Raw genomic sequence first — 12,665 nt, 5'->3', positions numbered from 1 at the left:
TGGCGGTTTGATAGATGGTGCAACAGTGATGCCCAAATTAGGGGCCCTGGTATACACTATTGGTGGACGTGCTGGTAATAGTTCCCCAATGTCTCGATCCTGTCGGACTAAATGACAATGTTTATTTATAAGCTTTTCCACCTTTTTAGGTTTGAAAAAGGTAGTACTGTCTAATTCTTTGGTGTGTTCCAAAGTACGATTGAAAAGAAATTGTACATCTAATGAAAAATTCTTGGAAGAGGCCTCTCAATTAACAAATCAATTTAAAGAAAAAAAGTATCCAGACTCTACTTTGCAGCGTGCTTTGCAACACACCAAAGAATTAGACAGGACTACCTTTTTCACACCTAAAGAAAAATCAGATAAGTAGGAAGCTGATAATAACAAAATAGTTTTACCCTTTAATACTATGTATAAAAAGGTTGAAAAGCTGATAAATAAACATTGGCATTTAGTCCGACAGGATCGAGACATTGGGGAACTATTACCAGCACGTCCACCAATAGTGTATACCAGGGCCCTTAAATTTGGGCATCACTGTTGCACCATTTATCAAACCGCCAGATTCTTGCAGACAACCATCTACTTGGTTGAGTACTAAAGGATTCTCCAGATGTAGTATGTGTCCCGATTGTATGAAATTAAAGGACCTAGAAAAACCTTATCTATTGTTTCACAAGTCAACTCATTTAAATGGAACATTGAGGATCAAATAACCTGCAACATGAAAGGTGTAGTCTATTTAATAGAATGCGGTTGCAGAAAGCAATACATAGGGTGAACAAAGTGGCCCCTTAAAGGAAATCTGTCATCAGAATCACCCACACTAAACCTGTTACACAGGCTTGTAGTGCAGGTGATCCTGATTAAAACGCTTCTTACCTGGTTAAAAAGGGTTCAGCGGTTCTTCAGATATCTATATCTTTCGTTTTCTGTTATTCCCTGGCTTAGGTCTCAGTGGGATGTCTTATCATCTCGGACTTGTCTATACGTCATTCTAGCTGGGTGGAGCGGCCACCCGGCTCATGAATATTCATGAACTTATCCTCATAGTCTAACTCCTTTTTCTAGGTCTGGTGGGGAGGAACGCACATGCGCCCTCGTTCTGTACACCCGGAAGTGGCGTTCCGTACACCCGGAAGTGGCGTTGGTGTACGGAACGCGGCGCATGCGCGGCCCTCCCCACCAGAACTAGAAAAAGGAGTTAGACTCCAAGGATAAGTTCATGAATATTCATGAGCCGGGCGGCCGCTCCGCCCGTCTAGAATGACGCATAGCCGAGTCCGAGATGATAAGACCTCCCACTGAGTCCCAAGCCAGGGAATAACAGTAAACTAAAGATATAGATATCTGGAGAACAGCTGAACCGTTTTTAACCAGATAAGAAGCGTTTTAATCAGGATCACCCGCACTACAAGGCTGTGTAACAGGTTTAGTGCGGGTGATTCTGATGACAGATTTCCTTTAAAACACGTATAGCGGGACATCTGTACTAGAGATGAGCGAATCGAAGTTGACGAACCCGAATTCGTTACAAATTACATGAAAAATTCGATTTGCAACGAATACGAATATCTCCGCGATTCTATCGCACAAATCGCTTCATTAAACTCCATTTTACAGCGTTCCAGGCTATTGGAGACCTAAGATGGCGGATCCACATGTGAGTACATGGGGCAGGGGATTATGGGAGGGCGGGAAACAGTGGTGGGAATGAAGGTAGGCGGGCTGACCCTGAACCACATGTGAGATGCAGCTCCTCAGTGTTCACTGACCCCTGTGATGTCACAGCCCCTATATAATCGGCGGCCATCTTGCCTTTCTTCATTTCATCTATGCACTCAGATGGAAAGGACGGGACTGCGTGTGCGTGAATAGCTCATACCACACGTTACACTGCAACTGCTAGTCACATCAGCATTAGGGAAAGACAGGAGTGCAGAGTGATTTGCTGTAACACTGAGAAGGATCATTGATAGCTAAACCTCCTATTCACGTTATTGAGCATTGCAGCAGAGAGGGGCAGATAGCTGTCAGCTGCCTCATACAGATCTCCAAGCTGCCTGAACTTTCTGAAGCATCTCCTTATTTTTCAGCCCAATTGATTTTTTTTTTTGCTCCACAAATTTTCTGCTGCTCAGAATTGTGTGACAGAGTGCAATTTAGGGTTTAATCCCTGTATTTTTTTTTTTTGTGGTGCTGCACTGTTGGGTCCTGCTGCTGTTCAGAAATAAGTCATATTAATGTGGACTTTAGTGCCTTTTTTTTAACCATTTTTCACCTGTTACTCTGTCTCTGTGCTAAATTCAGTGTTATACCACACGTTATACACCTGCCGTGTATTAAAGAAAAAAACGTTTTTCCTGAGTACAAATACGCTTTTTCAGTGGCCTTATCATTGCAAAGGGCCTAAATACAAGCAAATAGCGTACCATATACTACCTTTTTTTCTCTCTCTGTGCTAAATTCAGTGTTATACCACACGTTATACACCTGCCAGTGTATTAAAGAAAAAAAAGTTTTTCCTGAGTACAAATACGCTTAACAGTGGCCTTATCATTGCAAAGGGCCTAAATACAAGCAAATAGAGTACCATATACAACCTTTTTTTCTGCCTCTGTGCTAAATTAAGTGTTATACCACACGTTATACACCTGCCGGTGTATTAAAGAAAAAAAAGGTTTTCCTGCGTACAAATATGCTTTTTCAGAGGCCTTATCATTGCAAAGGGCACACATACAAGCAAATAGCATACCATATACCACCTTGTTTTCTGTCTCTGTGCTAAATTCAGTGTTAAAATAAAGTTTTTCCTGCGTACAAATACGCTTAACAGTGCGCTCATCATTGCAAAGGGCATACATAGAACCAAGTAGTGTACTATTTACTACCTGTTATTCTGTCTCTGTGCTAAATTCAGTGCTATTCCACACATTACTATACACCTGCTGGTGTAATAAAAAAAAAAAGTGTTTTTTCTGCGTAGAAATACGCATACCAGTGCGCTCATCATTGCAAAGGGCATACATACAACAAAGGAGTGTACTATTTAGTAACTGTTATTCTGTCTAGGGCCTATATACTTTGAAAGGACAGCCGTAAGTATCTCATGCTTTGGGTTCAGCTCCACTATTTAGTGAGGACGATATAATAGAGGACAGTCAGCATCTAATGGGCAGCCAAGAATGTGAGGAGACACGCGTCCCTTGCTCCGCAAGGCGGGCAAGTATTGATGCGGAGAGTGACGTGGGAGTCGGTGTTTCAATTGTTCAGGGTCCTGAGGCAGATACTGTTGTGGAACACGAGGAGGACATCAGTGACGTGCACACATCTTTTGATGATGATGAAGCCGATCGCAATTGGGAGCCGGGTAAAGAAGCTGGGGCTTCATCATCATCAGGAGAAGAGATTTTCTCTTTGTCTATGAGGCAGCAAGGCGGTAGCACGGTTGGCAATCAGCGTGGTGGGGGCAGTAGTGGAAATTCAGGAGCCAAACGTGCCAGGGGGGAGACCACCTGCTTCGTGGCAAGCTACCATTCAGGGAGGCAGTGGAACAGGGGTTCCAGGAACCGGCGCCAATAGCAGTGAAATAGTGCGAACTGCGGGTGGGAAAATCAGCTACTCTGCGGTGTGGTTGTTCTTCATAAAGAATCCGGAGGACCTTAGCGTAGTCACATGCAAAATCTGTCGGCAGAAAGTGAAGCGTGGCCAGGGTCCCAATCTCGGCACCACGGCACTGCGTCAACACATGATTTGCAACCATAAAGCGGCCTGGGATAACCGTGGCTCCGAGGTAGTGGTCCAGCCTGCCGCATCACCAAGTGGCCATCCGCTCCCTCCGTCATCCAGCCAAGGCTCCAACACCTCAGCCGAAGGGAGCATTGTGTCAAACCCTCCTTCTTGCGTTCCTGCTTCTTCCGCTCGTAGTCAGCCATTCCGCCAACAATCGATCGGCAAAGCCATGTCCAAGAGACAACAGTATGCGCCCACTCACCCAACGGCGCAGAAGTTGAATGTGCTCCTGTCCAAGTTGCTGGTGTTGCAGTCCCTCTCTTTCCAACTGGTGGACTCTGCAGCTTTCAGGGAATTGATGTATTGTGCCGAGCCGAGGTGGAGAGTCCAAAGCCGTCATTTCTTTGCGAAGAAGGCAGTACCAGCCCTGCATAAGTTTGTACAAGAGAAGGTGGGCCAGTCCTTGAGCCTGTCAGTGTGTTCAAAAGTGCACAGCAGCGCCTACGTGTGGAGCTGTAGCTACGGGCAGGGACAATACATGTCTTTTACGGCCCACTGGGTAAATGTTGTTCCTGCACAGCCACAACAGAAACTTGGACAGGTCACACCGCTTCCTCCTCCACGCACTGGCTCCCAGGCAGTTGGTCCTTACAGTGTGCGCCTCCTCCTCCCCCGTGTCCTCGGCCTCCACTGCATGTCCAAATCTCGGTGGCCCTTCATCGTACCACATGTGTAGGGCACAGCGGTGTCAAGCCGTCCTTCACATGGTTTGCCTTGGCGAATGGAGTCACACAGGGGAGGAACTGCTAAAGTTCATTAGGGAAGAAATCAGAGTATAGCTTACTCCACGAAATCTGGAAATGGGAACCATGGGGACCGACAATGGGAAGAACATTGTGGCCGCACTGCGACAAGGAAGTGTGAACCATTCGCCCTGCATGGCACACGTGTTGAATCTGGTTGTCAAGAAGTTCATCAAGTCTTCACCCCATTTGCAAGACATCCTGACAATGGCAAGGAAACTGTGCATGCACTTCAGCCACCCGTACACCACCAAGCACACTTTGCTTGAGCTGCAGCGTCAGAACGGTATCCCACAACACAGTCTCATTTGTGACGTTGCCACACGTTGGAATTCCACCCTCCATATGTTGGACAGACTATACGAACAAAGAAAAGCCATCACAGATTTTTTGATGATACAAGCAGATAGGAGTACTTCCCTGTGTAACTTCAATGTGAACGAGTGGCAGCTCATACGTGACACCTGCCGTTTGCTGAGGCCCTTTGAGGAAGCCACATTTTTTGTTAGTCGCTCGAATTACGCCATGAACCACGTAATTCCACTCCTACATTTACTCCAAAAAATGATTGAAAACATGGCTGGTCAAAGGCAATGGAGATGTTGCGCCTACATCAGAAGGCTACATGAGTCCTGTGGGGGATGAACTGGAGGAGGATGATGAGGGGCAGAGCGGAGCACAGTTTACGGTGGATGAGATGACCGGTGTTTCTGGTCATTGGACAGGAGAGGAGGAGCAGGAGCAGCCAGAGGAGCTGGAGGGTTATTACGAGGGAGGTGAGACAGAGGACCCAGGCACACCATGGCAGTATGCAGTGGAGATGGAGGAAGGTAGTCCCAGTGAGTCACTGTCACAAATGGCACGATGCATGCTGAGTTGCTTGCGTAGTGATCCCCGAATTGTCAAAATCCGTCAGCGCGATGACTTCTGGATCTCCACCTTATTAGACCCTCGCTACCGGCCCAGAATGCGGGCCTTTTTTACACCCAGTGAGAGGGAGGACAAACTGACCTACTTCAGGGAGCTTCTACGTAGTCGGTTGGCCGATGCCTATCGGCAACATGGTCCATCCACTCGCAGGTCTGACTCAGGGGGCCCTCTGCGCTCACTTTCCACTGCCACGGCTGCTGGGGGGGGAGGGGAGGGGTGGCAGGAGCAGTACCGGCTCAATCAGCAGCAGCCTGAGTCTACAGTCGCTGATGAGTAGCTTCCTTCAGCCGCATAGTGATGCTACTCATCAGCAGCAGATGGATATGGAGCAGGACCTGAACCAGCAGGTGGTGGTTTACCTCAACATGACCCTGCCAACAACCGTTGAAGATCCGCTGGACTTCTGGGCAGCCAAACTCGATTTATGGCCGCAACTAGCGGAGTTTGCCCTGGAAAAGCTGTCCTACCCGGCCAGTAGTGTGACATCAGAGCGGGTGTTTAGTGCGGCCGGGGCCATAGTCACCCCAAGGCGAACTCATCTGTCCACTAAAAATGTGGAGAGACTGACGTTTGTCAAAATGAATCAGGGATGGATCAGCCAGGATTTCCAGCCACCAATGACAGATGGGTCTGAGTAGATTGACCATGCTCTTACAACAAAATTTTCTCTATTGTGGTTGGTTATGAAACCCTCTGGGGCAGACCTGGGCATTGGGCGGCCCGCTTGCCACATACGGCCCTTTGCTTGGCTCTGTCCGGCCCGCGCTGATTGGGGGACAACAATGCTGCCTAATCTGGGGGACAACTATGCTCCTAATCTGGGGGACATCTATGCTGCCTAATCTAGGGGACATCTATGCTGCCTAATCTGGGGGACAACTATGCTCCTTATCTGGTGGACAACTATGCTCCTAATCTGGGGGACAACTATGCTCCTAATCTGGTGGACATCTATGATGCCTAATCTGGGGGACAACTATGCTCCTAATCTGGTGGACATCTATGATGCCTAATCTGGGGGACAAGTATGCTCCTAATCTGGGGGACATCTATGCTGCCTACTCTGGGGGACAAGTATGCTCCTAATCTGGGGGACATCTATGCTGCCTAATCTGGGTGACATCTATGGTGCCTAATCTGGGGGACAACTATACTCCTAATCTGGGGGACATCTATGCTGCCTAATCTGGGGGACATCTATGCTGCCTAATCTGGGGGACAACTACCACCATCATTTGTTCTCACCACTGCATATCTGTTTAGCTGTATTTAAATAATCAACCTTGTATGTCATCATTCATTTCTTGAACAACTACCACCATCATTTTTTCTCACCACTGCATATCTGTTTAGCTGTATTTAAATAATCAACCTGGTATGTCATCATTCATTTCTTGAACAACTACCACCATCATTTGTTCTCACCACTGCATATCTGTTTAGCTGTATTTAAATAATCAACCTGGTATGTCACTCATCTTGTGATTGTGTACTCCCATTCCCCCATCATTGCATTGTCATGTATATTTACTACTGTTATCTGGCAAGTGTTTCTATTTTGTTTGATCACAATTTATTTCCCCTGAGTGATCCCAAACTGTTTATTTTTTCTTAACTTTATTCCCCAAACTTTATTGCTCCCCGCCCTGTTTCATGCCTGATTGCACTCCTCTGCCAATTCTCTGGCTTACCCTAGCACTATATATCAGAGGCTATAGGTCTGTTAGACCTTAGGTCTGGAGACATTAAAATATGCCATCTAAAGCTGCTATCTAAAGTGCTTCTTAAGTGTGATATCAAGAATTATACCAGAATTGAACCAAAAGGGAACAAAAGGGAACTAACTCAACATTATAACTACAAAAGTAAGTCACTCTTTTTCATAAAAAAACAAAAAACAAACATAAACTTATTACTTACATCATTGCGATACATTTTCTCTTATATCCACCACCGATTTCTCCGGTGGACTCTATATACATCTGTCCATGCCTCCTTCCCTCACCTATGTATTGCTCGCATGCACTGCTCACCATCATAAACCACCCAAAGTCACCTCATTCCATGATACAGCACAGAAGTCGCTTCATCACTTCACCCAGCAATCTGCTCTCACTTTTCTTTCTTCTGCTTTTAGCTGCTGGGGACATTGCTCCTAACCCTGGCCCAACTTTCACGAATATTTGCTCTAAACTATCTGCCTCTTGCGGAACCACTACAAACTTTAACTGCACTCTTCTAAACTCTCGATCTGTGTGCAATAAGCTCACCCAGATTCATGACTTATTTCTCACTAATTCTCTTAATCTGCTAGCTCTCATAGAAAATTGGATACAACCTTCTGACACTGCTTCTCTCGCTTCTTTAACTTATTGTGACCTTCACTTTTCCCATACCCCCAGATCTGACACCAGTCATGGTGGAGGAGTTGGGGTGCTTCTAGCCCCACAATGCACCTTTCAAGTCATCCCCCCATTACCATCACTCACATTTCCCTCTTTTGGGGTCCACACCCTCAGGCTCTTCCGCCCATTGTCTCTCAGAGTGGCGGTCATCTATCGTCCTCCTGGTTCTCCCCAAATGTTCCTGGATCATTTTGCCACCTGGCTCCCTCACTTTCTTTCCTCAGAAACACCTACACTCATCATGGGTGATTTTAATATCCCCATCGATACCCCAATCTCCTCTTCTGCCTCTCGGCTTCTGTCTCTAACCTCCTCCTTTGCCCTTTCACAGCTTACTGACTCTCCCACACACAAGGATGGGAATACACTGGATCAAATGGCACCCTCTAAAACATGAACCTCCCGACACAGATGGCAGCAACCCTGGCACACGCTAACAACCCGCTTTCTCAAGTGATGCTCTAGGTGTGCTGAACGTCTGTGGAGGAAAACTAAGACTTCTTCAGACTATCTCCACTATAAATTCATGCTTAAATCCTATTACTCCGCTCTTCATCTTCACCTCCCTCATCTCCTCTCTGTCTAACAACCCAAAACACCTTTTTGGCACGTTCAACTCTCTTCTTCGGCCTAAAGTACAGACCCCAATCACTGATCTCTGTACTGAAAACCTGGCCAAATACTTCAAAACTAAAATCGATGACATTCGTGATGAAATCCTCTCCCAGTCCCCTAAAAGTTCTGATCCAACTCCCTGCCACGTCTCCTCTTCATCACTCTCAATTTTTGAGCCTGTAACGGAGGATGAGGTTTCCAGGCTCCTCTCCTCCGCCCGCCCCACTACCTGCTCTAGTGACCCCATGCCTTCACACCTCATCCAGTCTCTCTCTCCTGCTATCAGCTGTCACCTAACTAAAATCTTTAACCTCTCCCTCTCTTCTGGGGTCTTTAACTCCTCCTTCAAACACTCTATCATAACCCCACTATTGAAAAAAACGTCTCTGGACCCGTCCTGTGCAGCCAACTATCGACCCGTCTCAAATCTCCCCTTTATCTCCAAACTCGTGGAACGCTTGGTCTACTCCCGCCTTATTCGCTATCTCTCCGAGAACTCTCTCCTTGACCCCTTACAGTCTGGTTTCCGCTCCCTTCACTCCACAGAATCGCCCCAACCAAAGTCACTAACTATCTTCTGACGGCCAAATCAAATGGCAATTTCTCTTCACTGATTCTCTTGGACCTGTCTGCGGCTTTTGACACTGTGGATCACCAACTCCTCCTCAGTAGTCTCTGCTCCATCGGTCTCAAAGACTCTGCTCTCGCCTGGTTTTCCTCCTATCTCTCTGGCAGCTTCTTTAGCGTCTCGTTTTCTGGCTCTACTTCTTCTCCTCTTCCCCTTGCTGTTGGGGTTCCCCAGGGATCGGTCCTGGGTCCTCTTTTCTTTTCACTCTACACATCCCCCATTGGAAAAACAATAAGTAGATTTGGTTTCCAGTACCACCTCTACGCTGATGACACCCAACTCTATACCTCCTCCGCCAACATCACCCCTGCACTCCTACAGAATACCAGTGACTGTCTCTCTGCCGTCTCAGACATCATGTCCTCTTTATATCTGAAACTAAATCTTTCTAAAACAGAACTTCTTGTCTTTTCTCCATCAACTGATACTGTACCTAACCCTGACATTTCCATCTTGGTATGTGGTACTACCATAACTCCTGGGCAGCAGGCTCGCTGTCTTGGAGTTATACTTGACTCTGATCTGTCTTTCATTCCCCATATTCAGTCTCTTTCACGTTCTTGTCACCTGCATCTCAAAAACATTTCAAGAATCCGCCCGTTTCTCACTACTGAAACTGCTAAAACTCTCATTATTGCTTTGATTCACTCCCGCCTCGACTACTGTAACTCTTTACTAATAGGCCTTCCTTTCTCCAAACTCTCTCCTCTCCAGTCCATCCTTAATGCCTCAGCCAGACTCATCTTCCTCTCCAGCCGCTACACCGACACCTCCTCCCTGTGCCAGTTGTTATGATTCGGCTAGCTGGATGTGGATCCTCTGTGTCAGCGAGGGATTGGCGTGGACCGTGTCGGTGGACCGGTTCTAGGGATGCTACTGGTTTTCACCAGAGCCCGCCGCAAAGCGGGATGGTCTTGCTGCGGCGGTAGCAACCAGGTCGTATCCACCGGCAACGGCTCAACCTCACTGACTGCTGAGAAGGCGTGGGACAGAAGGACTAGGCAGAGGCAAGGTCAGACGTAGCAGAAGGTCGGGGCAGGCGGCAAGGTTCGTAGTCAATGAGGATAGCAGGAGATCTGGAACACAGGCTTTGGACAACACTAAACGCTTTCACTGGCACAAGGCAACAAGATCCGGCAAGGAAGTGCAGGGGAAGTGAGGTAATATGGACAGGGAGCAGGTGGAAGCTAATTAGGCTGATTGGGCCAGGTACCAATCACTGGTGCACTGGCCCTTTAAATCTTAGAGAGCTGGCGCGCGCGCGCCCTAAGGAGCGGAGCCGCGCGTGCCAGGACGTGAAAGCCGGGGATCGGGAAAGATGAGTGACCTGGGACGCGATTCGCGAGCGGGCGCGTCAGTGCAGCGCTCCTGGTCAGCGGGTCTGACCGGGGCGCTGCAGAGAGAGGAACGCCGCGAGCGCTCCGGGGAGGAGCAGGAACCCGGAGCGCTCGACGTAACAGTACCCCCCCCACAGGTCTCCCCCTCTTTTTGTCGGGATGTTTCTCCATCCGGGAAGAGGCCTGTATGAGGGATTTTTGAGTCTCTTTCCAGATGGTGGAGAAGTCCCGGGAAACCTCATCAACAGCGGGCAAACCAGAAGGCATGGGAGTGGGGAGGGGGGGAAGAGGGTGAAGCTGGGCATGGGGCAAAGTGTTAGCAGGACGGGGGCTATGAGGAGGAGACACAGCATAGTCCTGATAGGCCTTGGGGAGCCCAGGTAAAGGAGGAGACACGGAGGTTTGACTGACGGGACTGGGAGCAGACGTGAGGCAATTTTTATGGCAAGAAGCACCCCAGCTCTTGATCTCCCCGGTGGTCCAATCAAGGGTAGGAGAGTGGCATTGGAGCCATGGCAGACCAAGGAGGACTTCAGAGGTGCAGTTGGGCAAAACAAAAAGTTCAATTTTTTCGTGATGCCGTCCAATGCTCATGAGCAGGGATTCTGTGCGGTAACACACAGTGCAGTCCAATTTCACTCCGTTGGCCGAGGAAATATAGAGCGGCTTGACGAGACGGGTCACCGGGATGCAGAACTTATTCACCAAAGAGGCCAGAATAAAATTTCCAGAGAACCAGAGTCCAAGAAGGCCGCGGCTGAGAAGGAGGAGTTGGCAGAAGGATAAATCCGCACGGGCACGGTAAGACGTGGAGAAGCAGACTTCGTACCAAGAGATGCCACACCCACGTGAGCTGGGTGCGTGCGTGCGTTTCCCAGACGTGGAGGGCAAATAGGGCAATCCACTAAGAAGTGTTCGGTACTAGCGCAGTACAGACATAAATTATTATCCCTACGGCGAGTCCTCTCTTCATGGGTCAGGCGAGACCGATCCACTTGCATAGCCTCCTCGTCGGGAGGCACAGGGGTAGATTGCAAAGGATACTGTGAGAGAGGTGCCCAGAGATCAAGGTCTTTTTCCTGGTGGAGCTCCTGGTGTCTCTCAGAAAAACGCATGTCAATGCGGGTGGCCAAATGGATAAGTTCTTGCAGGTTGGCAGGAATCTCTTGTGCGGCCAGCACATCCTTAATGTTACTGGATAGGCCTTTTTTAAAGGTTGCGCAGAGAGCCTCGTTATTCCAAGATAATTCGGAAGCGAGAGTACGAAATTGGATGGCGTACTCGCCTACTGAAGAATTACCCTGGACCAGGTTCAGCAGGGCAGTCTCGGCAGAAGAAGCTCGGGCTGGTTCCTCGAAGACACTACGGACTTCAGCGAAGAAGGACTGGACAGTGGCTGTGGCAGGATCATTGCAGTCCCAGAGCGGTGTGGCCCAAGACAAGGCCTTTCCAGACAGAAGACTCACTACGAACGCCACCTTAGATCGTTCTGTAGGAAATTGGTCCGACAACATCTCCATATGTAGGGAACATTGAGACAAGAAGCCACGGCAGAGTCTAGAGTCCCCATCAAATTTGTCCGGCAGGGACAAGCGGAGGCTAGGAGCGGCCACTCGCTGTGGAGGAGGTGCAGGAGCTGGCGGAGGAGATGGTTGCTACTGTAGTGGCAGAAGTTGCTGTAACGTGGCGGTCAACTGCGACAGCTGCTGTCCTTGTTGGGCAATTTGCTGCGATTGCTGGGCGACCACCGTGGGTAGGTCAGCGAGACTTGGCAGTGGCACCTCAGCGGGATCCATGGCCGGATCTACTGTTAGGATTCGGCTAGCTGGATGTGGATCCTCTGTGTCAGCGAGGGATTGGCGTGGACCGTGTCGGTGGACCGGTTCTAGGGATGCTACTGGTTTTCACCAGAGCCCGCCGCAAAGCGGGATGGTCTTGCTGCTGCGGTAGCAACCAGGTCGTATCCACCGGCAACGGCTCAACATTGCTGACTGCTGAGAAGGTGTTGGACAGAAGGACTAGGCAGAGGCAAGGTCAGACGTAGCAGAAGGTCGGGTCAGGCGGCAAAGTTCGTAGTCAAAGAGGATAGCAGGACATCTGGAACACAGGCTTTGGACAACACTAAACGCTTTCACTGGCACAAGGCAACAAGATCCGGCAAGGAAGTGCAGGGGAAGTGAGGTAATATGGACAGGGAGCAGGTGGAAGCTAATTA

Source organism: Hyla sarda, unplaced genomic scaffold (genome assembly GCF_029499605.1).
Source record: "Hyla sarda isolate aHylSar1 unplaced genomic scaffold, aHylSar1.hap1 scaffold_2851, whole genome shotgun sequence".
Taxonomy (NCBI): domain Eukaryota; kingdom Metazoa; phylum Chordata; class Amphibia; order Anura; family Hylidae; genus Hyla; species Hyla sarda.
Note: the sequence above shows the minus strand (reverse complement) of the source record.